Source organism: Anas acuta, chromosome 5 (genome assembly GCF_963932015.1).
Source record: "Anas acuta chromosome 5, bAnaAcu1.1, whole genome shotgun sequence".
Taxonomy (NCBI): domain Eukaryota; kingdom Metazoa; phylum Chordata; class Aves; order Anseriformes; family Anatidae; genus Anas; species Anas acuta.
In genome coordinates this window covers 61,269,805-61,297,792 of record NC_088983.1, presented here as the reverse complement: position 1 = coordinate 61,297,792, position 27,988 = coordinate 61,269,805, and the positions used below count along the sequence as shown (strand labels likewise).

The 27,988-nt window shown below is 38.5% G+C and overlaps 1 long non-coding RNA gene across 6 annotated transcripts in view; it reads left to right on the top strand.

Annotated features, from left to right (window-relative positions):
• The first annotated feature begins 435 nt into the window (after window positions 1-435).
• LOC137857950 (uncharacterized) overlaps window positions 436-27,988 on the top strand; it is a 368,377-nt gene continuing 340,824 nt past the window's right edge. For 5 of the 6 annotated variants that reach the window (XR_011097417.1, XR_011097414.1, XR_011097413.1 and 2 more), the window contains exons 1-2: window positions 17,097-17,220; window positions 21,616-21,738. This is a non-coding gene — a long non-coding RNA (uncharacterized lncRNA). Of the gene's footprint in view, window positions 597-17,096; window positions 17,221-21,615; window positions 21,739-27,988 lie in introns of those variants that run through there. The other variant, XR_011097412.1, reaches the window with a different exon arrangement.

The following is a 27,988-nucleotide window of genomic DNA, read 5'->3' as shown; positions in this document are numbered from 1 at the left end:
AGAGGCAATTGTGTTCTGTAGTGTCTAACCACAGAAGCTGCCCTCTGACCAGAGCAGAACAGCTTCTTAAATGTGCAGTGGGAGCAGCCGTGTCTGGTATCTGGTGCAGCAGCAGAAATTGTCTCCCACGCAGAAAGGAGAGATCCCAGTTTGAAAGAGAACTACAGACAGGAGGCAATAATACTTGAGAAAAACAGAAAAATTGATAAGTGGATGTAGGTGGTAGTAGTTCAACACTTTAAAGAGCAACTTCAGCAGTATATCAGAAGTAGCATGCTAAAAAAAGTCCTTCAGAATGAGCAATGAGCAGCTGGGCAAAGACCATAAAGAGGGGTGGAACTGCAGCTGATAGCAATTATTAGCAGGCGTGTCAGCTGCAAACCTGAGAAGAGACCAGATGCTCAAAAGTTTGGTGGAGAGTATGGAAAGGTAACACACCTGAAATCACTAGAGAAGGGAGGCAGAGTGGCAGCTCAACTTCTTCCTGTTTGGTTTTGTGTCTTGTGATATGCTTTCAGTAAGCCATCAGAGTGGGGAAGAAAGGTCAGAAAAGATGTGAAGATGTTGAGAGAAGGCTTCTGCAAAAAGGAAAGAAGGTGAGATGGGGGGCAGGTAGTAGCAAAAAGAACAAAGCAGAAAGATAGGAAAGATCTGTAGTATGTTTTAGGGAGAAGCTTTGCAATGATGTGCTAACATACACACCTCCACTTCAACAAACAGAATAACCAGCTGTGGTGGTAAAAGGTGTTGTGTGAGATATGCGAAGGAATGTATTAAGAAGAGTCCTAGTACTAACTTCAGGAAGAACTTCAGGAAGCAGTATTGAAGGGACTAGGTAAATTTGTAAATTTCTCTGTGTTTTTTTTTTTTTTTTCTTCTGTTAGGTGGTCATGGCTATGCTCTCAGACAACAACCCCTTGCTCTCCCCAGATTGGCAAACCGCTGTTATGTTGAGAGCAAAAGCATGCCTACGCTTGAAAGTCAGTGACAGTAGGGCTGTAAAAGTATGTAACACCACTGAAATGTCCCCAGTCTGTACACAGCTGTACTGGCAAAACTAACTCCCAAGAGAGAAATTAGCTATGTTGGCAAAAGTTCCATTTTGCCAGTAAAACCACATCTACGCTAGGGCCTTTTGCCAACACAGCTGTGTGGGTTGCAAATCCCATGTCCTCGTGCCTCTGACTTTCTGCTAGCAAAAGTTTAGTGTAAAACTTGCCTCAGAAAGTAAATAATAGGGAGATTCACTTGTATTTATTCAAAGCAACTCGATTTAATATAGAAAGTAAGGCAAAATCTCCATAATGTTACAGCTTATTCAATCTCTAACTAGAGCTTTTCTTACTTTCAGTTCTTAAACATTGATTTTTATTTTGTGTTGAGCACTTTAATACCAAATTATCAAAAACGCAATCTGGTAACCTGAGCCACATTACAACTTCAATACAGCACTGCCTTATTCTGTGCTAAACCACAGTTCTTTGATAAAAACTGTGATAAAGAGCTACATTGTACAAAACACAGTACAGCCAGCTGCAAATATTCCAGGGCTATCCAGTAGTAAATAGCATAAAGTATAGAATGTGTGGAGGCTAATGCTCTCATTCATTTCTGGATGTATTTTTTTTTTTTTAAAGTAGAAATCAGATAAAGAAAGCTATGTAAAATCTGCCTACCATCAGCTGAAGGCATCAAGAAAACTGAGCGATTTCATCATTTATCTGCCAAACGAGAACACGGCACAAATATAGATGTGCTTTCAGAGCTCGTAAACTAGATTTAAGAGTGAACTAAAACTACAGATCCTTTCTGTTCCTCTGTCCTCTGAAAAATTGGGGTTGGACCTTGCTTTTTAGGGTCAAGTAATACTGATTTTAGCACTTCAAATGAGAAAGCCTCACACTGTTAGTGCCACTGAGGTATGTTAGTTAAAAATAAATCTTCAGAAAGTGTTTATGTGTAAAGGACATGAAGGTGTAGGTTATTTGCAAGAGGCCTGTGTAAGGAATGAGGATGGTGTACAGTATATGTCCCCAGCTTGTTTGCTGGTGAATCTGATGCAGATTCCCTTTCCAAATGGGAATAGAAAATAAGTGAAGTAGCTTTCAAACTGTATAGACATGAACAAGTGCAACCAGAACAGAATATTTGTGGTCTTTGAGCTCTAGTGTTCCTGAGCTACATGAATACTAACAGGCAAATGAAAAGTAAAAGCCAGTAGTTCCAGGAGCATGGGAACAATGGCAGACTGCTTTTTGTGGAATTACATATAATGCTTGTTAGTGAAATTGGGTGCTTTTCCATAGCTTGGAAGGCTCTCCTGCCTTTACCCTGAAGCAGGCAATTCTTTTGCTCTTTCCAGTGTAAACTTTTCTGGGGCCCACTGAGTGCACAAGCCTTGCAAAATGTAAAAGCTTGCAGCTTTTCCTGCCATTGACAGCCTGTTTTCAGTCAATACTAGTTGGTACTAGTTCCACTTGGAAGTGTGGCTGATATGGGAAGCTTTGGAGAAAAACAGATAAATGTGATTAAATCAGCCTTTTCTAATGAGGAAATCTGTTTGCATATCTATAAAGGAAGAGAGTTTTTGGTGATCCTTTCTTAAAAGAGATCGCTTAGTAGGTAGAATACCTTTTTCCAAAATACTTCTCGTGTCTAATGAGACAGTTATGGGAAAACTGTCTCTTGCCAGGCATATTGTGAAGTAGTGCCAGAGGCTTGCTGGCTTTGAGGCACGTTAGGAGTTATTCATAACTCAGTGTGGGTACCTACTGGTTCTGGAATGTGCAAAACGATTTTTTGAAACCCACACAATCTTCAGAAAGCAGTCATATTTGATGTAGGCTTTTCATGCGATACAGGCCATGCATAAGAAATCGTAGCATACATAAATAGTGCTAAGGCTTGAAATTCCAGTTATTTCCCAAGGAAACAGTGCCTAGTTTAAAAATTAAAAAAAAAATAAAATAAAAAATAAATATATATATTTATTTTGGTCATGCTGCAGTCATGAGATGAGAGTGAGACGTATGATGTTCATTGTATTTTTGACATAATGAAAACTACACTTATTGCTGTAGCTCTGAGTGAATATCTGTGATACTTAATTATGGCAGCAGCACCAAAGCATTAAAATGAATTTCTGCGCAGTCACAACTTGTCAGGAAGAAAGCTTAAGCTTGGATAGGTTTAAGTAGTTTCTGTTTTCTTTTCCTGAAGTTGTTAACACAAACTAGGCCTGAATCTGGCTCTGTTGAAAAACAGCATCTCTACTGAAGATCCATGAAAGATATTAGTGCTAATGCAAGGAATTTTGATGATGATTTGTTTTTCGTTAACAATGAGTAGCTTTAGGAGTAGATGGTAAAACTAGAATTTGATCTCTTAAAAACAAATGAACAAAAAAAATCACCACACCTTCATTGTCATATGTTAAATTTTTTTTTTGAAACCTAAGAAACCTAAAGAAAAATTCAAAGTTATAGGGTGAATGGGATCACTAAAATCTATGCAGGGTATTCAGAAACACTGCCAGAGACTTGAAGTGACTCTGGGTGATAACCTATCCATCAGAATACATGGATTTGACACGCTACCCAGCATAGGCTATATCATCATGGTACCTGTCTAAGATCAGGAAAAAATTTCCCATGTTTACTGATGATGGATCAGTATCAATTACTGGAAAAGGATGGGTGAAGGTCTCTGAAGTGAATAGGCATGGTATGAAAAGCTGACAAAGCGTGTTGTCAAATGTGCTAGCATTACTGCCATAGAGCCTTGGGCTACTTGTCAGAAAAATATGTATTTCTAACCAAAGTCTGTGTGCTTCTCTACAAATAATAATAATCATCATCTTGAAGTGAATTTTATTCTGAAAAAGTTAAATTTTTGAATCTCTCCTAAAACTGTAGGTACCTTTTGTTTGATTTCTAACGTCCTGGAGATGATTGCAACATGATACTTTTCATAAGCTTCAGGTCAGCACATCTCTAAATATATTTCTTTCCATGGTGATAAAATAACATTTTCATGAAAGCCTGAGTTTCTAGGGGACCTTCTTAGTCATAAAATGCTTCCGGCCCCCTGATAACATTAAATAAATAAAGAATTTGCCTGCTCTTCTCACTACAGAGATGCATCCCATATGTTTGTTGTGCTTATTGTCAGTAAAAGGAGAGGTCAAACAGTTATTCCTTCCTGTACTGTTTTGTGTCACTGCACAGGAGATATTCCAGAGAAGTTCGGGGTCTCACATTCCAGCAGCGAGGAACTTGCCCGCTCTGTGACAGAAAAAGACTTGCGTCTTTGCTTTTTCTTTTGCTCAGGGAAGGCCCTTTTAACTACCTCTAAGTTAGGAAGTAAATAAATGGTGTTTTGACAGTGTTTTCACATTACACAGAAAATGTGAAGTTTACAGGGGATCAGTGGGATAAATAACTTCCTTTCTGCAAGTGGTTCAGTGTGTGGCTCTGGACATGATGGAGCAATTTGAGTTGGCGTCGATTAAAGGTCAAACAGATGGTTATCCCTTTGCTTGCCTTGGGGCAGATGTGCTCTTTTGTGTTGTCTTTTTTTAATTGCAGTTACCCAGTACACAACAATGGGTGATGTACGGCAAGGTTCTGCTGCCTTCCCCGTATTTTTTCTACCTGAGAAAGTATGTTCTTGGGCTCTAGAAACTCCCTGGTTTGCTCTAGTACAGAGTCTCTCTCTTGGTGAGAAGACAAGATATGAGAAGAGGAATTACTGAATGGCAAAATAGTCATGAGCTGCATTTATTGAATGCTTTTTTGGGGCTTCAAACTAGATGACCCAACCCTGAGGGCTGTCCTGAATTCAGTGGAAGCAAAGTTTGGGGATTGATGGTTAGGTGGCTGTTTTTTCTTCTGCTCTTTCCTTTCTTTGGCTATCCTACTTGTAAAAGTCCTAGCTTTTAAAACAAACAATCCACAACTCCTGCTGAGCAGGGAGGGTTGGGCACCCCCATTACATGGTTAGAGAAGACAACTGGGGTGTGTTTTTGGCTACCTGTCCAGTAAATCTGTGGTGATTCGAAGCAGCAGTGATGTACTCTGTCTCCTCCTTGGTATGCAGGAGCAAAGGGTTTGCTGTTTGCCTTCGTAAATGTGGGACACTCACTGTTGTGATTATTCAGAGCTCTGGTGTAGAGAGGAGCAGACTGCAACCTGTAGGGGTGTTTGTCGCTGTGTGTGATCCATGTGTGTGATTAAAGGTGGCTATCAGGTTAAAAGTGCTCCAGAAAATAGTAGGAATGATGAGCTCCTCGAGAGAGGATTTGGTGGTGTGGGAATCACCCTTAAGAGGAAGATGAAGTGCAGAAATTGAGGTGGATCCCTAGTCAGATAGTGCATGGTAAAGAGAAGGGTGGGCAGTACAGAGAGCGAGGAGAAGAGCAGTACATGGGATGTGAGAAAGGTGAAGAGAGGGGAGGAAAAAAACAAAAAACAAAAAAAAAACCACCACCACCAACAACAAAGAAAAGCAACTTGCTTGTTTGTAATGGACTTTGAAATGCAAAGGGGAAGAAAAATGAAGCTTCAAAATGCAATTTTTTTGTTTTATAAATCGTGTGGAGCTGCCAGAGGAACCCTTTTCACCTAAGTAACCAAGATAATTTTATTTTTTATTCTTTGAACTGCAGTTCATCTGCTATCTTAGCTGATGTGAGTTACAAGCCTTTACAAAATGGGCATGTATTGCAAGCAAAGTTGACCTGTACAGTAAGAGCATTTTTTAACAGGGTGTGTGGCAATGTCTTTCAGGCTGAGAAAGCTGGGGTAGTTAAGGCTGGAGAAGAGAAGGCTCTGGGGAGACCTTATAACAACCTTCCAATACCTAAAGGAGGCCTAAAGGAAAGCTGGGGAGGGATTCTTTATCTGGGAATATAGTGATAGGACAAGGAGTAATGGCTTTCAACTAAACAAGGGGAGGTTTGGATTAGACATCCGTGACATCAGACATGGATTAGGAAGGAATTCTTCACTCAGAGGCTGGTGAGGCCCTGGAACAGCCTGCCCAGAGAAGCTGTGGATGCCCCATCCTTGGAAGTGCTCAAGGCCAGGCTGGATGGGGCCTTTCGGCATTCTGGTCTGGTGGGAGGTGTCCCTGCCCATGGCAGGGAGTTGGGACTGGGTGGGGTGTAAGGTCCCTTCCAACCCAAACCATTCTGTGATTCTATGAAATGATTTGGCTCCACAAGATTACAGTCTCTTTAAAGTAAAGTTTCATGTTAAAAAGAGAGAGAGAGGGAGGCCTGGGAGCAATTGCACAATTTTAAGTAGTAAGGGTGGAAATTTGATAAAGCCTCAAACCACACAGGAGGTTTAATTATTCCTCATTCACAAGATGGATTATGCATTGACATATGAAATTCAACTTTTTCTGATGTTCTAAAATCGTGTTTACTTTCTAGTACGTCTTTGACCTCCTACTGTTAAGCTTTCTGCATTATAAGCAAGCAATACAATGGGGAGATGGTAGCATCCTGGTACATATGTTTCTTTGAAGCCTTCCCCCTGCATGGATGTCCTTGTTTCCTTGCAATGATTTTTCAGTGTGTAGTTTTACTTGAGAGAGAAGAATGTGTAATCAGTCACTGCTAATTTTAATTGAGGGTATTTCTCGAGATGAAGGATGCTGTGGGACTGACACTTATGGCAGAAATTTGTTCACAAACCTGAGCGTTAGGCCAGTATTTCTACTCAGCTGTGAGAACTGCTGGCACGCAGTAAACAGAGTAAATGGATAGTGTGTCTAGTCCAGTGTGTTTTCTCTGACAATTGCCAGAAGCAGAGCTATTTTGGAGAAAGTCCTGCTTCTGCAACTCCGCTGTGGTAGGAAATGTCCTGCAGAACTACTCTGAAAACTAACTTTACTATAAACAGCAGTAATAGCCCCAAAATATTATTCTGCTTTAGAGAATGTAAGTGTTCTTATTGACACAAGTGGTCTCTGTTTTTGCTTATGTTATGTTGAGCTATTAAATAATTGTTAGTAGTAACAATTGTGTGAGTTATATGTACGCACATTCAATGGGATGCTAAAATAAATTACTTGCATAATTGTGCGAAATGGAAATGAACAATTATAAATATTTTTTCTCAAGTATGTCATTGCTAACTGTAATTTACCAAGAAACAATTAAGGACAGCATGGGGGACAGGAAGGAAAGAAGGTAGGGAGGGGGACTGAACAGCAGAAGATGACTATATAGAGGAAGGGAAGGAGCAAGTTAACACTGAACACTCAAGAGCAAGTGGGATGAATTGGTCATGAATAGATTTAGGTCAAAAACTGGAAGCAGACTTAACTGTCAGAGCAGTGAGAGACTAGAGCTGCCTTCCATGAGCCCTGCGGACCAAAATTACCATTTCCAAGATGGAAGCCTAACTGTTCATGAAAGGCCTTACATAAAATGTGCAGCTATGAGGCCAGGAGCTGGTAGTCCAGGTAGTTCTCAAGTTCTGTTTCTTCAGTGGGCTTGTGTGTCCAGTTATCCTGTGTATGGTTTGGAAATGATCATAAAGTAACTGTAAGATGATATTTATTTTTGCATGTTAAACCCTAACCTTGTGTATCGATAGCAGACAGTTAAAAGTTGGACTATGTTGCACAAAAACAATGTCCCTCCATCCCCTTCCCCTCCCAAATACACAAACAAACAAGAACCCCTGACAAATTGTTTTATTTCCCAAAATATACTATTAATAATAAATGTCATGGTAATGACTATGAGGCTAGAGCTCGTCTCGCATTCAGAAGGTGGGAGTCTTTACTAAGTATTTCTCTTTTTTCCTTATCAGCAGTTATTTTATATGCAGTTGCATTATAACACCAGACAGTAAATGTAGTAGTTAAGCAGATTTAATTTATAAAAACAAACAAAAAAAACTTTTCATGTGAGACCCAATTCTCCCCTGTACTTAAAATAGTCAGAGAGACATGGGCAGAATTTGTGTTAAGGTTATTATAGTCCAGCCTCGAAAGTTGGTGAGACATAATTTTTAGTCTTTGTTTAAATCCAGACATACAAATAATACCTTTTTTTTTTTTTTTTTTTTTTTTTTTAATAACAGGAGAGAGTTTGCTCACAAGCCAATTGATTCATGAATCCATCTGTTCAGACCAGTGTATTATGCACTGTTAGTCAGGAAACTCATGAAAAATGAACAGTGGTGTTATCATATTAGAGAAGTTTGCTCTCTTTGGCGATACATGTATAATGCCAGCTCCAATAATCGACTAGACTTTTTCCCAGTACTTTCAGAAGCCTGCAGGCTAAATGGAAGTGAATGCCGTGGGCATTATGGTCTTGATTATATGGTGTATCCATTTTCATATCCTGGATGTCTGACCATAGCCTCTGGGCATCTGTAACAGAGGAGCAGGTCTATGAACTCATGCATTTGTTACTTGTATCTACAGCTGCACATTATAATGGTTTGGAGCACTTCTGCTGTTAAGATTGCTCTAAGAACTATTTTGAGTAAGTCACCCTCAATGGCTAATTTTGTTCTGGCTATTAGGTTACACAGGTACAGCTCCTCATTAGATCCCAGCTATTTTTCCCTGAGATTGCCATGCTTTCCAAGTTCTGTTTTCATCACTTCTTCCACTCCTGTTATTCTAATAATCTGTGTCCCCATGGGCACTAGAAAGCTTACACAAGCTTGAGCTGCTTGGAACAATGTTTTAGTATTAAGTTTGTATGAAGAGTATGTGGGGTGTCATGCAGGAGGTGATAAAAGAGCAAGGGACAAGGAAGAGGCATACAATTTGTATTGCACTTTGATAGTTTTATGCAAAACGATGTCTTGATTTTTCATTCCAAACTCAATGTTTCTATTGTAGGGAGGGGAAGAAAAAAAGTAAAACTAAAAATATTTTCCCAGTTTAATGCACTAGTTCCAGTTTCTGGGATTTTGATTTTGCAATTTACACACATTTATTTACATACATTTATCAAAGTGCAAGAGGAGACATTTTTTCTTGACTTTTCCATGGAAAATTCTTGATAGAGCTGGTAGGGGCTAACGAGGCAGGTTACAAATTCAGAATAAAGAAACTGAGCAATCTTTGTAATTTTTGTCAGCTGGCTTGCTTTTCCATTGCCAAACTCCTCTATATTTTCTGTCTTCTCCTGTGTCTTATTTCTGAAACAATTCTGGTTCTTCTCAATATTATATTTCCTCCAAAGCATTGTGTAGCCTAGCTATTGACAGTTTCCCCAGCATACATGTAGCAAACTGCTCATCTGTGTCATGAGTAATTGAAGTTTTCATTGAGGAGCCTTGAGCCTGTGGGTACAAAAATATATTTAAATGATTATTTTTCCCTTTTTTATGAAATTATATATTGTGGAGTACTTTTAAAGAGAGATTAACATTGGTAATAGTTTAAATAAATGTTTCTGTGTGGTGACATAGAATCAGTTAGGTTGGAAAAGACCTTCAAGACCGTTGAGTCCAACTATCAGCCTAGTCCCATCACTAAGCCATGCCCCTAAGTGCCACCTCCATGTTTCTTAAATACCTCCAGGAGCAGGGGAACTCCACCACTTCCCTGGGCAGCCTGCTTTGATGCTTGACCACCCTCTCTGTAAAGAAATTTTTCCCGATGTCGAATCTAAAACTCTCCTGGTGCAACTTGAGAGTGTTTCTCACATCCTTTCGCCCGTCACCTGAGAAAAGGCTTGGGGCTATTTGACCTGCGTGGCTTTCTTTCTCTAGTTTGGTGTGCTGTTCTGCACAGAAGCAGAATATGGTATCTGCATTTGCAGAAATAGGAGGTGTGGTTTTCTTTCCAAGTGTCTGCCTGTGCAGAAGAGCAACTTTGCACACCTGTGCTTTTGCAGTGGTGGTGTTGCTTGGCACATGCATCCCCAGGCCACCTGATTCTTTTTAAAAACAGCCTGAAATCTTGACTCCTGATACTCCTGCTTAGTGTCATCCACTCACCTAGCCGGTTCAAGCAGGGAACCAGACTGCTTCAAAAGATGGGGCATGCTATCTCTAGCCTTGGAGAAAAGGATTCTGTCAATGTGACTGCCTGATCTATATTCCTGGTTTTGCTACAAAGCTCTGAAGATTTGGGAGATTCGTCAAAAGTAAAGAGTGAAAAGACTGAGAATAAGCTGACTGGGTAAGGGTGAGAGAGGTGAGGATGTTTTGGTGAAAGCCCTTCAAGAGTCCTGTGCAATTATCTGAAATTTTGTATGTGGTGTTTGAATGGGAGAGGTTATCCTGGACACAAAACATATATAGGAAAGAGTATTTCCATTGTAGGGTTCATTGTTTCAAAAGACAGGAAAAAAATCTTTGTACTATTCCCATTTTACAGAAAGTAGTAGGAGAGAGACAAACTATGTAGCTCAACATTGCCCAGGAAGCAAATGATAAAGCAGGGGACAGAGCTCGAAGCTTTCATGTCCCAGTCAGCATTCTAAACAAGGCCCAGCTTTTAAGAGGCACATGTCCTGAATACTGTTATTAGTAATGATTTGCATAATGGCTTGTAATCCTGTTTCAATATCGTAGCACGGGACTCACTCTTCTTATGCGAAAATGACCTGGACTTATATCAGCCGTAGTAAAATACTGTTGCAGTGAAGGCTGTGAAGAGGGAGGAGGGAGGGAGTATGAGTCTAAAAATAAGAAATATGTACAGTACATAATTCTAACAATGTTATCTGAAAGACAGTAAAAATAGACTCAATTAGATATTGTCAGAGCTTTTTTCTCCATGCAGCTGCCTAACCAAATATGACAATTTTTCAACAATATAAAAGTTCTAACACAATGCATGATACATTGTACTGAATTCATTAACGCTTTGCTACCTTAAACATCATTGTAAAGAAGGAAAATAATGTAAGAGAAGCTTGTCATTTTTTTTGTTGTTGTTCCTTTTGTTTCTGTGACATGTTTAGAATTGCATGCCTGTGAGAGTTTTGTGATCTAAATTTAATGATCCTAAAAGGGATTTAGTAAGATATTGTTCTTTTCTCCTGCAGACATCCCTAGGCTGAATGCTACATGAAAAGTATGACTCAATTATACACAAAAAAAAAAAAAAAGTAATTTGTCTTTAAAAATAAAAAGCTTTTTCATGCAGTATTCCCACGGGGATGTAGCCTTAGTGTAGAGCTTTCTTAGCAATGGTATAATTCTCATATAGAATGAGAATTTGTATGCAGTGTGCAAAATATCTGTGCGCGTATGTACCCCCCATTTTCAGGAATGAAGATATCATGGTGATAGGTGATATATTTGTCTTTGATTTAGCTTGGAGATCCATAGTTTTCTGCTCACATGCGATACTGTCAAATTTTAGGATTAATATAGGGAACAGTGGGTCACAGTGCAGATACTGAAGCTTTAAAATTCAGACCTTCAGCTGTTAATTTGTATTGTGCTGAAATGTTGCATCCAGTTTTAATCTTTGCTGTGCAGATTAGCTTTTTTGTTACAATTCTTTCCAGAGTACTATTTTCAAGATAGGCATTTGCAATTGTATTGGGGGTTATGTTAGATTTCAAGGTAGGACTAACATGTTCAGTCTTTACAGAATCTCAGAACAGCTGAGGTCAGAAAGGACCTCTGGAGGTCCAACACCACTGCCTAAATAGGGCCACCCAGAGCAGGTTGCCCAGGACCATGTCCAGACGGCCTTTGAGTGTCTCTAAGAATGGAGACTCCACAGCCTCTCTGGACATCCTGTGCTCAGTAAGGAACAGTAAGGAATTTTCCTGATGTTCAGCTGGACCTGCCTGTGTTCCAGTTTGTGCTGGTTGCTTCTTGTCCTGGCACTGGGCACCACTGAAGAGAGCCTGGCTCCGTCCTCTGTGCACCTTCCCTCTGATAAGATTCCCTCTGAGCCTTCTCTTCTCCATACTACACAGTCCCAGCTCTCTCAGCATCTCCTCGCAGAAGAGGTGCTCCACACCCTTTGTCATATTCATGGCTCTTCTTGGACTCTTTCCAGTAGACCCATCTCTCTCTTCTTCTACAAAGCCTACAACTGGCCACATTACTCCAGGTGGGACCTTGCCAGTGCTGTGTAGGGAAGAAGGATCACTTCCCTTGAGCTGCTGTGTGCCTTACCGCAGCCCGGAATAGGTAGCTGCCTTTGCTGCAAGGGCACATTTCTAGCTTATGTTCAAGTTGGTGTCCACCAGGGCCTTTCTGCAAAGCTGCTTTCCAGATGTACATCATATAAAGTAAAAAACAATACAAACAAAAATACCACTGCATGTGCACACGCACAGAGAAAACATATTTTGAAAAGCCAGAAAAAAAAGAAAAAGGGCCACCGGGGGAAAAAAAAAATGCAACAAGAAAAATAAAAAGCACAAAGAAAAGACAAAACAAACAAACGCCAACAGAAACAGGCACCAGGATTTAAAAAAAAAAAAAAAAAAAAAAGAACCAGGAAATGTTAAAAAAAAAAATCACCAAGAGAGGAAAAAAAAAGAACAGCTCCTAGAAAAGAAAAAACATAAAAGCACCCAGAAAATAAAAGAAAAAACATAAAAGCACCCGGAAAAGAAAAAGCAAAATGGCACCAAGGAAAAAGAAAAGAAAAAACACTAAGAGAAGAAAAGAAAAAGCAGAGAAGCACCAAGGAGGAGAAAAAGAAACACAGAAACGCACCAACAAAAAGAACAAGAAAAAACAAAAGCACCAAGGAATAGGAGGGAAAAAAATAACAACATGTAAAGACACCCAGAAAAGGGGGGAAAAAAAGCACCAAGAAAAACAAAACAAAAAAAACAGAAAAGCATCATGAAAAGAAAAAAAAAAACGCATGAAGAAAAGGAGAAAAAAAAGGAAAAAAAAGGGGGGGGAAAAACAAAATGAACAAAATGCAAAAGGGAATAAATAAATAAATAAATAAAGAATCAATAAAAGAAGGAAAACCAAAGAGGTAACAATAAAATAAAATAAAAAAGCACCAAGAGAGGAAAAAAAAAGGCAGTAAGAAACCAAAAACGCATCAAGACAAGAAAAAACAAAACAAACAAACAAAAAAAAAAAAAAAAAAAAAAAAAAAACAGAAAAAGCACCAAGACGGAAAAAAAAAAAAAAAACACCAGGAAAGGGAAAAAAAAAAAAGAAAAAACACCAAAAAAAATCAAATGCCAAGAAAAGGAAAAAACAAAACAAAACAAAAAAAGCACCAAGAAAGGAGAGAAAAGGAAAAAACAGAAAAAACAGCAAGTGAAAAAAAGAAGGAAAGAAAAAAAAGCAACAAGAAAACAAACAAAAACATCAAGGGGAAAAAAAAATAAAAGCACTAAGGGAAAGGAAAATGAAAAAACACAAAGGAGAAAAAAAAAGGCACGGAAGGAAAAAAAAGAAAAAAACATCAAGGAAATAAAAAGAAAAAAATCAGCGGGGGAAAAAGTGAAAAAGAAAAAATCATCAAGGAATATATGCAAGGAAAAAAAAAAAAGACTAAAAGCCCTAAAAGGGGAAAAAAAGAGAAAAAATAAAAAAGTGCCAAGGGGGAGGGGGGTAATAAAAAAAGAAAAAACAGTGCCAAAGGGAGGGGAAGAAAAGGAAAAAGAAAACACAGTGCTAAGGGGGAAAAAAAAGGAAAAGAAGTGTAATGGGGTGGGGGGGAGAAGAAAAAGAAGAGGAAAAAAAGGTGCTGGTGGGGAAGAAGTGCCTCAGGGTGGGAGGGGAGGAAGAGAAAAAGAAAAAAGCACCTAGGGAGAAAAAATTAAAGAAGTGCCAAGGGGGGGAAAAAAAGAAAGGCACCAAGGGGAAAAAAGAAAATGAATAAAAAGTGCCAAGGGGGATTAAAAAAAAAAAAAAAGAGAGAGAGAGAAAAAAAGGAGAAAAAAACATGCCAGGGGCTTTGGTTGGGAGGAAGAAAAAAGAAAAAAGCACTAAAGGAGGTGTGTGTGGGGGGGGGGGGGAGGAGGAGGGCGGAAAGAGAGAGGAAGAAAAAAAAAAGCACCAAGAAAAGACAAAAAGCAATGCATGTGGTGTTGGAGTTCTGAAGCACCCTGTGCTAAGGTGATGCTCTTGTGTTCCACTTCATTTTTGACATGAGCAGTTCACCCATCCGCGCTGGCAAAAATGGATGAAGGCAAGAAACCAAGAGCTTCACCTGGGCATCTCCCCTAAGGCCTGGAGGCAGGCTGGCCGAACTGGGGATGTGTCAGGCAGCACCCAGGGAGGATACGAGGAACAGGGGCGATTCTAAAGACGTATTAAATAGAAGAATAGAAATTATGGAAATTCTGTTTATTTTGAGTGCTGTAGTAAAAGTGTGCATGTTGAAGTATGCCTCTAGGCGTAAGGAAATGGACCCCATCCCCACCAGAGGCAGTGCTGTGTGCATCTGCCTTCAGAGCAGTTGAGTTTATGCTGTGTCCTGGTGAAAAGTCACAGAAAGTTGATGGGCAAACATATTTGTTGAGTGCGGAGGGACTTCTGAAAACATCAAGTTTCTTTCTGCATAAACCTGTTGAGTTCCTTCTTCTTACCGTTCCACTGTGTGCAGTGATCATTCCAGCCGAGCTGAATATACACTTCTGTCTTCAACGGGAACTTCTGTAACAAAATCTATAATTCAAATTCAATTTAAACCCTGTGGACTTGTACACCTAGGCTAATGAAACGTTTCTGTTGCACCTATCCAGACTTAAAGCGTACAAGACCTATAAAAGAACCTACCCAAACAAAAAGTCCCAAAGGGCTTTGTGGATGTTTTGCAGCGTGGTCAGTTGAATTTTTCAACCCACGTGGATTTTTCCAGTTGCATTTATGGTCTGAGAGGCACCATCAGGGAATGCGCTGGGCCTCTGCATCTGGTCCTATAAGACATCAGCGGAAACCTAGGTGAGCACAGCATACCACTAAAACCTGCTTACGGAGCGTTGTAGTGACAGGACAAGGAGTGATGGCCTTCAACTAAAAGAGGGTAGGTTTAGATTAGATATGGGGAATAAATTCTTCGCTCTGAGGGTGGTGAGGCCCTGGAACAGCCTGCCCAGAGAAGCTGTGGATGCCCCATGAAGTGCTCAAGGGGCTTTGGGCAACTTGGTCTCATGGAAGACATCCCTGCCTGTTTCAGGGGGTTGGGACTGGCTGGGCTGTAAGGTCCCTTTCAACCCAAAGCAGTCTGTGATTCTGTGAGTCCGTCTTGTCAGGTATGGCAGTCTGCTTTTGGTCACACTTTTGGTAATTCTTTGTCAATCCTGAGGCAGCTCATTAGAAGGCTCCATGACAGCCATCTTTGGAGGGTAAACCGGCAAAATAACAAAGTACATGCTGCTAAGCTCTGTGAGTTACGTGCCGCCACTTCTGCTTTGGGAATACGCAGTTTACTGATCCTTTATTTGGGGATACAAAATCTGATATGGTAGCACTTGGCCGCAGGAATTCACCTTGCCAATCAGCCCTTACAGTTGACGGCTTTATGGATTTTCCCTTACAATCCAATGGGAGCAAGGGTGGGGAGCCAGGCTCTGGCCTGCATCCTGCTAAGGTTAGCTGTGGCTCTCTTCTGCTTTCCATAGCCCTGCTAGGGACTTCTGAACAGTTGAAGGATTTCTGTTCCAGGGAGGTTTGGTTTTGAGTGGGGAATCGGTCCCTCATCTTAGTTACAAAAGTGTCCATTTGTTAGAGCTCTCAGAGATCCTTTGAGATGAAAGATGCTAATAGATGTAAGATAATGGGTACATGCAAGATTGTCGTCATTAATAAATATTGAAGGAAAAAAAAAAAAGAAAAAAAGCCCTCTGTGAACGATGTAAAATAACACCAATGAGTATTTAATCTGCTTTTTTAATTGAATTTTCAGCTTAAAGAGGGGAACTTTTCTTCTTGTTTGAAAAATTGAAATAGAAAAATGAATATTGAAATGTATTGGCTTGGGATTTTCAATGCAGTTTAAATAACTAATTAAGAAAAAGTTGCAGGGAGGAAAAACATTAAAATATGCAATAATTTATTTTTAATAAGTGTAAAACAGATTATTTTAATTACCACATTTTTAAAAATACAGGGTAAATAAAATGCCTTAAATTGTCATTCATAGAGATTTAGAATTGAAGTGTAGAGATTAAAGCTTTTTATCAGTAGATGTAGACAAAAGACTTAACGAATAACAAACACAGAAATTAGCTGAAACGATGCGCTACATATTTTATCCTCGCATTCCCGTGCTCATTGGCTTTTTTCTCTACTTTGGTGTTGCTTGTTAAAATAAACTGTTGGGCAGGTGAGCTTTCATGGTGTCTTCTATATCAGCATTTCCTTTTCATAAAGCTTTACGGCTGATTTTAAATATGCCTCCTAGCCTTTAGAATAACAGCTACCTGGTTGGCCTCTTGTGCACCCCACTGGCTTAAAGGTAGATGCTGGTTCGTATAACTTTTGCACTTGATTTCCAGTCACCCAGGTTTCCAGTGAAATCTTTGTAAGCAACGTTGCCAAAATCACCTAACGCCAGCCAGGCTTTGGCAAAGGCTGTGCATCCTGGCTGGAGTTAATACTTTATATTACTGCATAAATTTTGGATCCAAGTGCTTCCAATTTATCCTGCAGCTTTTCCAGAAGGGTTTTGAGGAGCCATCCCGCTGTCTGTCAGTGTATGAACTCAATTCTCTGAAACAGTGTCTCTTGGAGAGTTCTGTGTCGCAGCGAACATTTCTCCCGTTTGGTGTAACAAACACAGTGCGGGAGTAGAGCACAACTGAGCAATACTTGCTTTTTTATATCAAGTGAGGGCTAAGGTTTCCTTTTCTGTGTAAGCATGTGCATTTGTTGACGATCAAAAATGTCTAAATGACATGCACTCCATGTTATTCACTTCATGTTTATCCAAAAGCAGAATCTGACCCTGAAGTGCTGTATTTGTCCTGGTTGTTACAAGGCTGTATGCTCATTGTGCATAAATGAGTAATTGTCCTTTAGAGACCTGTGCTTTAGTTCAGTCTGTTAGGACCGCTGAGCCAACAAGCACAAAAAGAGCTGTACTTTGGCTCCATCCCAAAAAGTTAGAGGTCGTGAGCCAAAAACCCCAGGAAAGCCTTTCGGCTTTCCCGTCAGCCCAGCGTGCTGGGGTTCAGAGCTGGTGATCTCACCTGGATCTGCGGAGCAAGAGGACACGGAGCTGGCAAAGTGGGGGCAGCTGTTTCCAGAGGAAGATGTTAAAAAGGGCTCCAAGTCTTCCAACCAGCAGGCAAGTTGTCCCACTACCAAGGGGGAAAAGAAGTCATCTTTCGCCTCTAGTCCTCATGAGAAATATTTGTTCTCCTCTTAGCTTGTTCTCTCTGATGCATCTGATTTTCCTGCTTCTCTGAGGGGGAAAGCTTACGCTGAGAAACCTCTCTCTGTGATCCAGAATAGCTCTGTCGGGTCTCCCTCTCTCCCTCTCCTTTTAGTACTTCAGATCATCTTCGACGTAGGGGAAAAAAGATCTGGGAGGTGACTGGCAGTTTTGCTATTTCATAAGGAAACATTAAGAAGGGGAGGATTTGGCCCAGTGGTAGCTGAAAGCATTCAGGCCCTGCCAGGATTTAATTCCTCATGAACTCTGGAATGGATACAACATACATGCTACTGTTCCTCTATAATTTCGCATCCCTTTTTCCTGGTTTTGATTTTTTTTTTTTTTTCCCCATTCGTTTCTGTTAAACCCAGCTGAATGGTGTACTCTTTATAACTAGGATCCCTGCAAGGGAGAGACTCGCACTGTTTTTACAAGCCTCTTAAGGCTCCAGCTAAAAGGTACTGGAGATTTGCCTTCGCTTGCGTTAGTAATGCTGCTGTTTTTGGATCCAAGGGCCTCCAGTTCAAATCCCCCCAGTAGAGTTAGATTCCTCACAAAGTAAAAAGGCACTCCACAGATTAAAGAAGCTGACTGAATACTGCTGTGTAGACCACTAATGTGCTACAAGGGTACTCAGTTCTTTAGCAGGGATTGCGGTGTGCTTCTAGGGGACTTCTCAGGCACTGTTACTTAGAAATTACATGGTGCTACACCAGCTCTGGGACTTGTAGATTTGCATTCACTCTGCAGCTTCATTAACAATTTTAACTGGGACATATTTAGACTACTCAAGCTGTTTCTATAGGGTTGATTATTTTGTCTTGTCCTCAGAAAACAGCTTATCCTTGTGAAAACAACATATAAATTCTACTATTATATTTAGTGCTGCAAGCTTTGCTGTTAGTTTTCCTTGCCGAAGCAACAGAATTTCTGACAAATAATTCCTTCTGAGTTAAAATCTACCATCGCGTGAACATACTCAGTGCCTTCTCCATTCTCTCAGTGAATTCTGCGAACCTCTGCCATTTAGGTTATTTCCTAGAGAATAAAGTAAAGGGAGGAAGGATGTTTTAGTAAGACACAAGATACTTCAGACTTGTCATCTGATCCAGGGAAGATTCTTAAATCCCTGTGTACCTCCATCCTATTTATAAAGTGCACGCAGTGATATCTCCTCAGCTCTGGAGTGTTTTGCATGCCTTAATTTGTTGAAGGATTTTGAAACTCTCCTATGGAAGCTTTTACAGAGTTGAAAGTGCTACTCTCATGACTGCAGGTGTCCTGTGCTTCTCTGGTGGAATCTGCTGCAGAATCCTATTCCTTATAAGGAGCTGTGCTCCAGAATCTGTGATTTTGTTTTCAGTGCTGAAAATATTTGTATAAATATTTCCTTTCCTAACACTCATATGTCCAGAACAATGTCCCTGAAAATAAGCTGAGAGTGAAGCCTAAGGATTGCAGGTTTTGTCGTAAATGAAGCAGTTGATAATTATCCCAGGAATATCTGTAACATGTATGTATATTTGTATTCATCTTTTTTTTCCTGTACCCAGCAATAGGAATATCCAATATTACAAGCATTCTCCAGAAGTACACGGAGATAATGGAAGTATACGCAGAAACAAGAAAACTTCATGTGTTATTCCATTCACTGTATTTTACATTGGAAAGTTGCAGTTTATCCAAAATTAAAGAAAACTGCCACAGAATTTTTAGTTGATGATGGCATTCAAGACTTGATTTCTCCTGTGAAAGCACTATTCTTTCCACATTTCTGTGGAATACAGTCGGTGCTGTGTGTTTGTACCACTTGCAATCTATAAAACCTTACATTTTGATATATTCAGTACATTCAGTTCCATGGAAAGCCTATAGTATGCAATCTGTCAATTAAAGAATATGCTTCACAAATTCATCCTTTTCCAAGTTTATCATTTGTGTGCTTGAACAAGAAAAAGGAGACAAGCCTAAATCCTGTGTCCTTTTTTTGTGCTGTGTTCTGTGAGTAGCTAGAAATTATTATCACACTTGATAAAGAAATCAGCCCTCATAAGAAAAGTGACGAAGAGGAAGTTGTGTGCCAGTGTTAGATAGCTTAGAGTATAACAGTGATGAAAATATGTTGCAATACCAAGTTGTTTTTCAGCAGCTTTTTTTTTTTTTTTTTTTTTTAAAAAAAAAAAGAAACCAAGTTACTTCCAAGGATTCTTGAATAAGCTTCCTTACATTGGATGTACAGTTTTTTTTTTTTTTTTTAATTCTGCTTGCTCTAATTTTAATTTGGAGTCACACACAGGCTCAGATAGGAAAAGGCTCTGATAGAAAAAGGCCCTCGTTGAATAAGCTAGCCTTGTGATCAAGTTGTGTGAACTGCCTGGCTGGAGAAGGTTTAACAATACTTCTTATCTGGTTATGAGCTTTTCATAACAAATGTGATCATTTGATGCTATTTTGTAAAAAAAAAAAAAAAAAAAAAAAAATATATATATATATATATATAGTATTCACTAACCAACTAAATTGCTTTGCTATGGATTTTGAATGGAGCAAAATGTTTTGCAGGAGCCACTCTTGAGCCAATATTAAACCTGATTGAGAGGAACCATCTAGTTTGTAAGGGAATACCTGTTTATTATTCTTGACAAAACCCACTTTTTTTTTCTTTTTTTTTTTTTTTCACTATGTTTAAGTGTTGGTGACAAATTTTGCTGTGCATCTGGAGAACTACCATCTGCATTTCTGATGGTTGCCATTGGGTGGTGCTAGGCAATCGGTATATACAATATGAGACAATGGTTTCTTTTTGTATATATCAAAAATCAAATGAGCTTTAAAATCTGATCTCAAATAATTTACAGTGCAAATAAACTAAGTGCAAAGAGTTACTCTGATGCTTTTTTTTTTTTTTTAATATATATATACCTAACATAAAGGAAAGGTCTGGTATGCATTTTTTTAATGCATCTGTATGCATTTAGGTGTTTATGCATACATGGATATGTGCATGTGTGTGTAAAGTTTGACCTGAAATGTGTTTTTGCCCTAAGGATACTGATGCCTTGTTTTTGATCACGTTGTACTAATGTGGCTTAATTAATTGCCCTCTTAACATCTCTGCTAATGCTCAGGCTTTTGTTACTTGTGTGTGTATTTATTACAAACCTGCTAGGTGCTAAAGCTGACTGGAGACAGATGATGGATTTCCAACTTTAGAAAAACAGTACCTACTTAATGCATGTTTAAGGAAGACTAATTTACCAGCTGAAATCAGTTCACAATTAAGTGTCCAATGAGAGCAATGAAATATTAATATTTTAACATCATGTTTTAAATATTTCTTGTCTACCTGGTTCAAAATGTATATTATGTCAATGATATAGATGTACCAGTTTATTCTTTGAGCTAACTCAGTTTCTAAAATATTTGTTTTATAATAACCGGAAGGGGAAAGAAAAAAAAAAAAAAAAAAGAAAAAGATTAGGACTGTGGTTAATGAGAAGGAGATACATACAAATGTTTGTTGTATATTGCATTTGAATAGCTTAACCTTTGTGTAAAATAAAATTATGATTGTTAGGAGTTAAAATAATGAAAAAACATAATTGGTAATTGATTGCATGGGTTAGGACAGTCTAAAAATGTTTGCTTTCACATTTCTTTATATATTCATATTTATTAATGTGGTTGGTGATTTCTGTGTAAAACCATAATGTGGAAGGGTGGGGGAAGTTTATATTCAAAACTCATTTGGTCTTGAACACCTTTAGTTAATCTATGAAGCATGTGGCCTTGCAACTTATTAAGATAAAATTAAAAATGATTTCTTTAACTTTTATGGGTTTGTATAGCTTGTGAGTTACCTGGAGCAAAACAGTAGTTCTTCTGACAAATTTAGTTTAATATCTTTCATGACACTGTGGTTTGTTGCTGTTGTTGTTTTCCCAGATACTGGTAGCTTAAAATATATATATATATATATATTTTCTTTTTAGTTTATAACTAACCTAAAAATAGCTGTGAATGAGTTGAGTAATTTCAAAATCACAAGATTAATTCTGGAGGGTTGGTGTAAATAACCAACGACAGCAAGCACGAATCTTTTGCAACTCAAACTTCTTACCATGTTAATTTTCCCCTCAGTGAATGGGAGAAAGACCTATTGTGTCGAAAATGATGCCCTGAGTGACATTTTGAGGCTAAAAGCCTCTAAAAAATTTGTAGTAATTTATATAGTGATTACCCTGTCTAGACCTTTTACTTTTTGCTAGACTTTCATTTAAATGCTGGACTTTTTTTTTTTTTCAGATCATAAATCAGTGGCAAATGTGCAGATTTGGACTGTCCAAAGTTTTACCTTGAGAATATTTTCCTGAAGCATTCCAAAACACTGAAATCCTGGGATGGCAAGAAAAAAAAATCAAGTAAAAGGTAAAAACAAAAATTATTTATGAAGCATTTTGTCTCTAATCCTCAAACTAAGAATACTAATAGCAGCAGTGATGAGCTTAGCTGATTTTTATGGCTAATGCTTTTTGTGAAGTCGAATTTGATTGACATTTCATCTAAATTTCTATTCCTCGTAACAAATATTTCTTTTCCTCTATTTGTAAGTGCCTTTTTAAGATGCTTCCTTTAAAACAATGTAACAGTCATTTGCAGCTTTTATGGCAGCTAAATGTATGCCGTTATGCTGGCTTGGTTCTACTGACATTTTAACATTGTTAATAATCACTGGCCATTTATGTGTGCTGTGTAAAGGCATAATGTGCTTTTATATAAAACACTGTTATGAGGGCTCATTATCTTGTGAGGCAGAAGTTATAATGAAAATTAAACAATTGCAAACTTGCTTTGCCAAGTGTTTTTTAAATAAATTTAACCAGGCTGATTCACAGCTTCTACCTGATTCTGGGGGGTTTTATATCAAAGCTGTTTGAGAGTTGCATGCATAAATTCCTTCGTGCAATCATGAGAGCTGTGTGTAGCACACTTTGCACTGCTCTGCTAAAACTGATCAAGGAATGCTTATTGCACAGACACGATCCTAGCAGGGCATGAAATAAGTGGAAACCTTTGAAACTAAGTCTCAGAGGTATTAGTAGCTAAATGGAGTTTACAAATAACCTTTTACTTACAGGTAGCCACAGCAGTACTGATCTGCAGTGTATAAGCTACCTTTTTTTTTTTTTTTTTTTTACTAAACACTCAAAAACACTGGCTGTCTATAATTGCATGGTCAAAATTACGGAAGTATTTGCACTATTTCTCAAACTACGAAAACGTTGAAAATGTAAATATGGGCTATTCAGTTTCTCATTTACGGACTGCAAGGTTTTACCAAACTCTTTAGGTAATAGACATAATCTGTCACTTCTCCTGTGCTTCCATATAAAATGATTTGAACAGTAGCTCCTTTAATAATAAAGTAAATCAATGACCAGAAATGTGCATAGGCTTCTCCATGATGTCTGCATTTTTGCAGAGTTATCCTAGCTGAGGATCTGGCCATTTGAAATTCACTTTGAAAATGACTGTTGCTGAGCACCCTTTTAAAGCTGAGCTAACCATTGTGAGTTTCTGACATCCTTCCCTTCTGCTAGGATGCCAGATTTGTCCTTGTAGCAGTGTATTCCACTACTCCTGTATTGTTATTTTTTTTAACACAGCACTTAGATGCAGATTGTTCCAGTATTGCAGTAGTTAGGGAAGCCAAATTTCCTTTTTTGTGCATGTTTAATGTTGAAAGCTACCAAGGCATGAAACAATAATTCAGAGATGCTCAGTTTCAAATTACCTTTCTTCATTAAAAAATAAAATAAAATAACCAGGAGGTCTAGCACATTATGTCACTAAGTCACACAGTAAGAGGGACCATCAAAGAATGGTGGGAATTATCACAGCAGCTTGCTCCTTGTTAGAAGCATTTACCTCATGACCCTTTCATTTGCCTACTGCCACTTTAGTTTAAGAGTGACAACACTGTATAGCACTCTGCACTTTTTTTTTTTTTCTCCCTATCCCTTAGCACCAGATGCCTTTGTAAAGCAGGCTGGTGAAGCAGTGAACAAAACCTTGTGGGATAAGTCTGACGCTGGAAGTTAATGATTATCAGTCGAAACAAAACACTTGTTTACATGTTGTAGTCATTAGAGGTTCCAGTCAGTCATACCTCGGCTGGGATTCCTGCCAAATGTTTTGAGGGTTCTTTCACAAGCTGTGCAGTTTTGTAAATACAAAAGCACTCTTATTAAGCCTTTTTAGTATTAGACTGTGCAATTAAGATTACGGGTAATTAGATTCCTTTATTTAGAGTAGAATGGTCCAAGATACACACACAACTTTCTTAGCCACGGGATACCATCAGATCTCTATTTGGGTGTTCCATTACAGATCAATGACTAAGAGAAACTCTTTTGTATTGTGCACATTTTTTCTTTATTAAAAATTGCAGTCAAAACTTGGGGCGGTATGGATTTTTCCTCACCTTACTGTCAGCACCTCTGTTGCAGCCATAAAACTTTCCTTTTTGATTAGCATGTCTCAATTTGCTGGAAACATTTTGCTTACATCTCTTTTAGTATTGCCGCTTTTCATTTCAGCCTTATTACAACTATGATTTGACTATGAAGGAATTTAGGAAAATTTCCAGTCAGCTAAGGATGATTTTAAGTTAACTGCAGGATAACAGAGTTGTAGAAATGAATGTTTCTTTTAACACCTGTGTATTAGCCCATACCTGAATAAATAAACGATTCCTTTGGTATTTCAAGTTGGTATAAAGCAGCTCAAGTCCCACCATTTTCTTGTAAACACTTTAATCGTGTGAAGATGCATCTAATACAAATAATCTCGTGAGCTGGTGAACCTGTTTCACATACTCTTCTGCTTTGACAGAATTCTCTGCATTGAGCATGATGGTAAATTATTTAAGGTTTGGGAGGCCATTTTTTGTAACTGTGAATTGTAAGACAACTGAATCATCCATACATATTTTATCTCTATTTTTTTCTTTGCCAAAGAAGATATCAGTTTTAGTTGCTCCAATGCAGGACTGCTCGCTTTGACATTTCCCAGTTGTCTGTAGTGCTAGGCAATAATTAAATATCAGGTGCATAAGCTGCTCTTTAATTTGACATGTGTGCTCCAGGCAATAAACACATGCAGTGCAACGTGGGAGTGTAATTGCTAAGGAATAAAATCTTGTACCAAGTGAGATCATTGTATCAGGTACTGTGTGACAGCTCATTTGATCATTATGCCCAGGCTAAAGAGGTTGCCTAATTAGTTTCTATTAAAACTCACCCTTTAATCAGGAATTATTCTTGCATAAAGAATGTCACTTGGTCCAGATGAATGAACAATGGTTCCCCCTTGAGATTCAACTATCTGTTACACTTGGGATGCCATATGTCTTTTCAAACAATTCAGCTACAACAGTACTCCGCGAATCCAGATCTCATAGCACTAAGCAGTATTTGCATTGTCTTGATACCAGCCAGCGTTTCACAGAAAAATCACAATACTATTCTGTATATACTTCATCAAGCCAGAGAAACCATGTTCAAGCAGCAGGAACTGTGTTGTAAACATACAAATGACTAATGGGCCTCTCTTAACTAATGTGTCTTAGCTGTTGTATATATTTCATAAGTGACACACAGAGCATATATGCTATTACCTGGAGCTAGACTTTGGTCTCTCACCTAGAAACGTCAAGGTTCATCTAAATTTAATATTTTGAAGGGAAATAACTTTCTAGCTTCTTTTTCTCGTGACAATAGCTTTATCAGATGAAGCTGGTGACAGAAATAGCTGTGTTTTTATTTATTTTTTATTTATTTTTCAAAGGAATGTTGCAACTTCTGCAGCTTCCCAAAGCTTACCAAAGGCATGCATGGCTGGACAGGTTGCTGGGTTCATGCACATCACACGTGGAGCTCAGTTGTTGAATATGTTTCATCCTGAGCCATGGCTACATTTCTGCCAGCTCCCAGTTGTCCAGATGAGCTGGCTCATCAGCCATATAGCAGCTGCAGTGGCTCACCTGAGCTGATCAGAAGTGCTCTCAAGGACAGGCTTCTCCCTGAAGCAGTACAGACTACTGCAGTCAACACCAGGTGGAGATGAAGGGACTTTAAAGTCGAAGTCCAGGTCTTACAGTCAGTGTTCTCGGTCAAGTCCCTTAGTCTGCTTATACAGGTGTGAACTGGTTTTGTAAATTTTGCAAAATGCCATGGGCTGGACTGTCTGTTTACAATCCAGCCTGTAGGAAGTGCTGTAGGTCCCCTTGCTTTCTCTAGATGCATCCTGATAACAAGCTGTGAGCCAAGTTTCCCTTTTGTTGTGGAGGGATGATCCTACAGCATGCCAATGTCTGCACTGATTGTATCTTCCAGTGTGGTGTGCATCTCCCTTTTACCTAAATGGCTTATAGACTACTGAGAAAGTAGCATCTCTAAAATAAAATAAAATAAATTGACATTTTTTTTTTTACAGCTCAGACTATTGTAGATACCTGTTGTGTTTGGCGGAATGAAAAATAGTTTTGCAAGCTTTGCATACCTGCAGGCAATACCTGCTGCAGAAACAACCACAGTCTTAGGTTGTGTGAAAGGCTACTGCAAACATTAGCCACATGGCATGGGACAAGTATCATATAGGAAGCCTGCTCCAAGATCATTCTTGGTAAATGTGAATACTTTAACCTTCATACTTAAGCTACATGGGCTTTTACACTGTAACACCATTGAAGGCAATGGGAGGACATGCACGCTATGCAACCTAAGTATGCATTAAGTGTCCACATTCTCTATACCCAACAGACAACATGTCATAGCCAATATAAATGAAATGCACTGGAAAAGTGGCTAAGGCATGATTAACATGTAGAATCTGAGAAGAGAAACAGTAATTTACTCATTCTCATACCTAGAGCTATTTATGAAAATATGTATTCCATGTTTTCCGACAGCAGACCACCTTTACCTAATACTTTCTTTCTGGCTGTGGTCTCTCTCTCATCAGTCAGAAAACGGAGAATAAGGAATAAATGTTTCAGTAAGTGCAGAAATCATGAATTTTGGTTTCCTCTGGTTATTCCATACTGTTTCAGCATTCTCCTGTGCTCCCTTCACATACTTCCAGTAAACATATCCCTAGTTCTCTATGACACTCCTCGTTTCTTTCCATGTCCCCTACTTGAATTTGCCCAGGCTTCTGGCAAAAATGTTATGGCTGATAGTCAGTGGTACAGACATCCTGATTGGTGTCAGTTGCTGTCTCCTTGACTATCAGTCAAACTAGATTTGTTGCACCTTAGCTACTTAGCAAATGCCTAGAGGAGCTTCATGGCAATAATTTATACAAATATTTTAGTGAAGCTCCTAAATGGTATCCAGACTGGTCTGGTGGTATGCAGTGATAAAGATTGATTATTGCTAGAATGATGTGAATTATCAGGCTTAGTTGTTATATCATCTTTATTTTTGATGAGATTATTGATAGGTCAAAAGCAAGGAGGAATGAATGTCTAGTGGCCATGAATGAAGGGTCTTATCCTGTTCTGCAAGCTGTTTTCTTAGAAGTCTATACACTAAAGAACACAGAATTGTTGTAGATGGTTGATCTCAGAGAAATCCTTTGTCCATGAAGACTAACGTAGCTCTGAAGTGGAAGAAAAAAAAAAAAAGGAAATTTAGTAGTAATTAATAGGGGGAAATTATAATGCAGAACTAATATATATATTTTTTTAATGGTTAAAAAAATGATTTAAAAAAACATCCTATTTGTGTGAAAGACAACGTGCACAAGGGGAGTTTCTTCTTATGGGTCAGATTAACCTCTTTAACTAGTCAGCTTTGGTGCTAAGCATTATGTTTTATAGTTTCAGATCTAGGGATGGTGTTGCTGCATTTTCCCTTCAGTTTTTTGATCATAAGAATGAGTTCTACAGGTTATTTTTTATTTATGCTTAAACCTAAAGAAACATACAAACAAACAAAAAAGCCACTTCATTATCACTTTAAGAGTTTTCGTTTGTTTTGTCTTTTTCTCAATTTCACTGAAAGTTCCCTTATTCTGACATAATAGCAGGGGAAGGAGGAGCATCTAAGTTCCCTTATATCGTGCATTCAGTGTTCCATTCCTCTTTCCTCTGTTTCCTCCACAATAAAAAATTCCAAGTGTGACAAGCTCTCCTTCTATGGATGTATTACTGTGATTATGATCATGAATGTTTGTCTGGTTTTGAATCCTCTCAGCTGTCCACTTCTTTCTTTGTATTCTTTTCAAGGTAGGACAGACATAAGGTAAAAAAAATATATAATGGGAGTAAATAATATTGATTTATTTTACTGAGGTTATTTTTATTTTTGAACTTTCTGAAGATAATTTTTTTAATGCAATTCCATAAATCAATCTGGGTTCATTCTAGACCTGACCCAGCTTTACTGAAACGTTCATGAACTTAAAAATCTTGGCTCAAATTTTGATGAAAAGCTGCCCTAAAATGCATCAAGTTTTGATTAAAATCTAGCTGTAACCCTACCGTAATTATTAGGTATATTTAACTATCTTCAGTAGCAAACTTAAACTAAAAATGACCTAAGAAAAGTACTTCTGCTATAAACAAATATAGGGACTAAAAACAGTTTGGTGTGAGCATTCAGAGCTGTTTTTA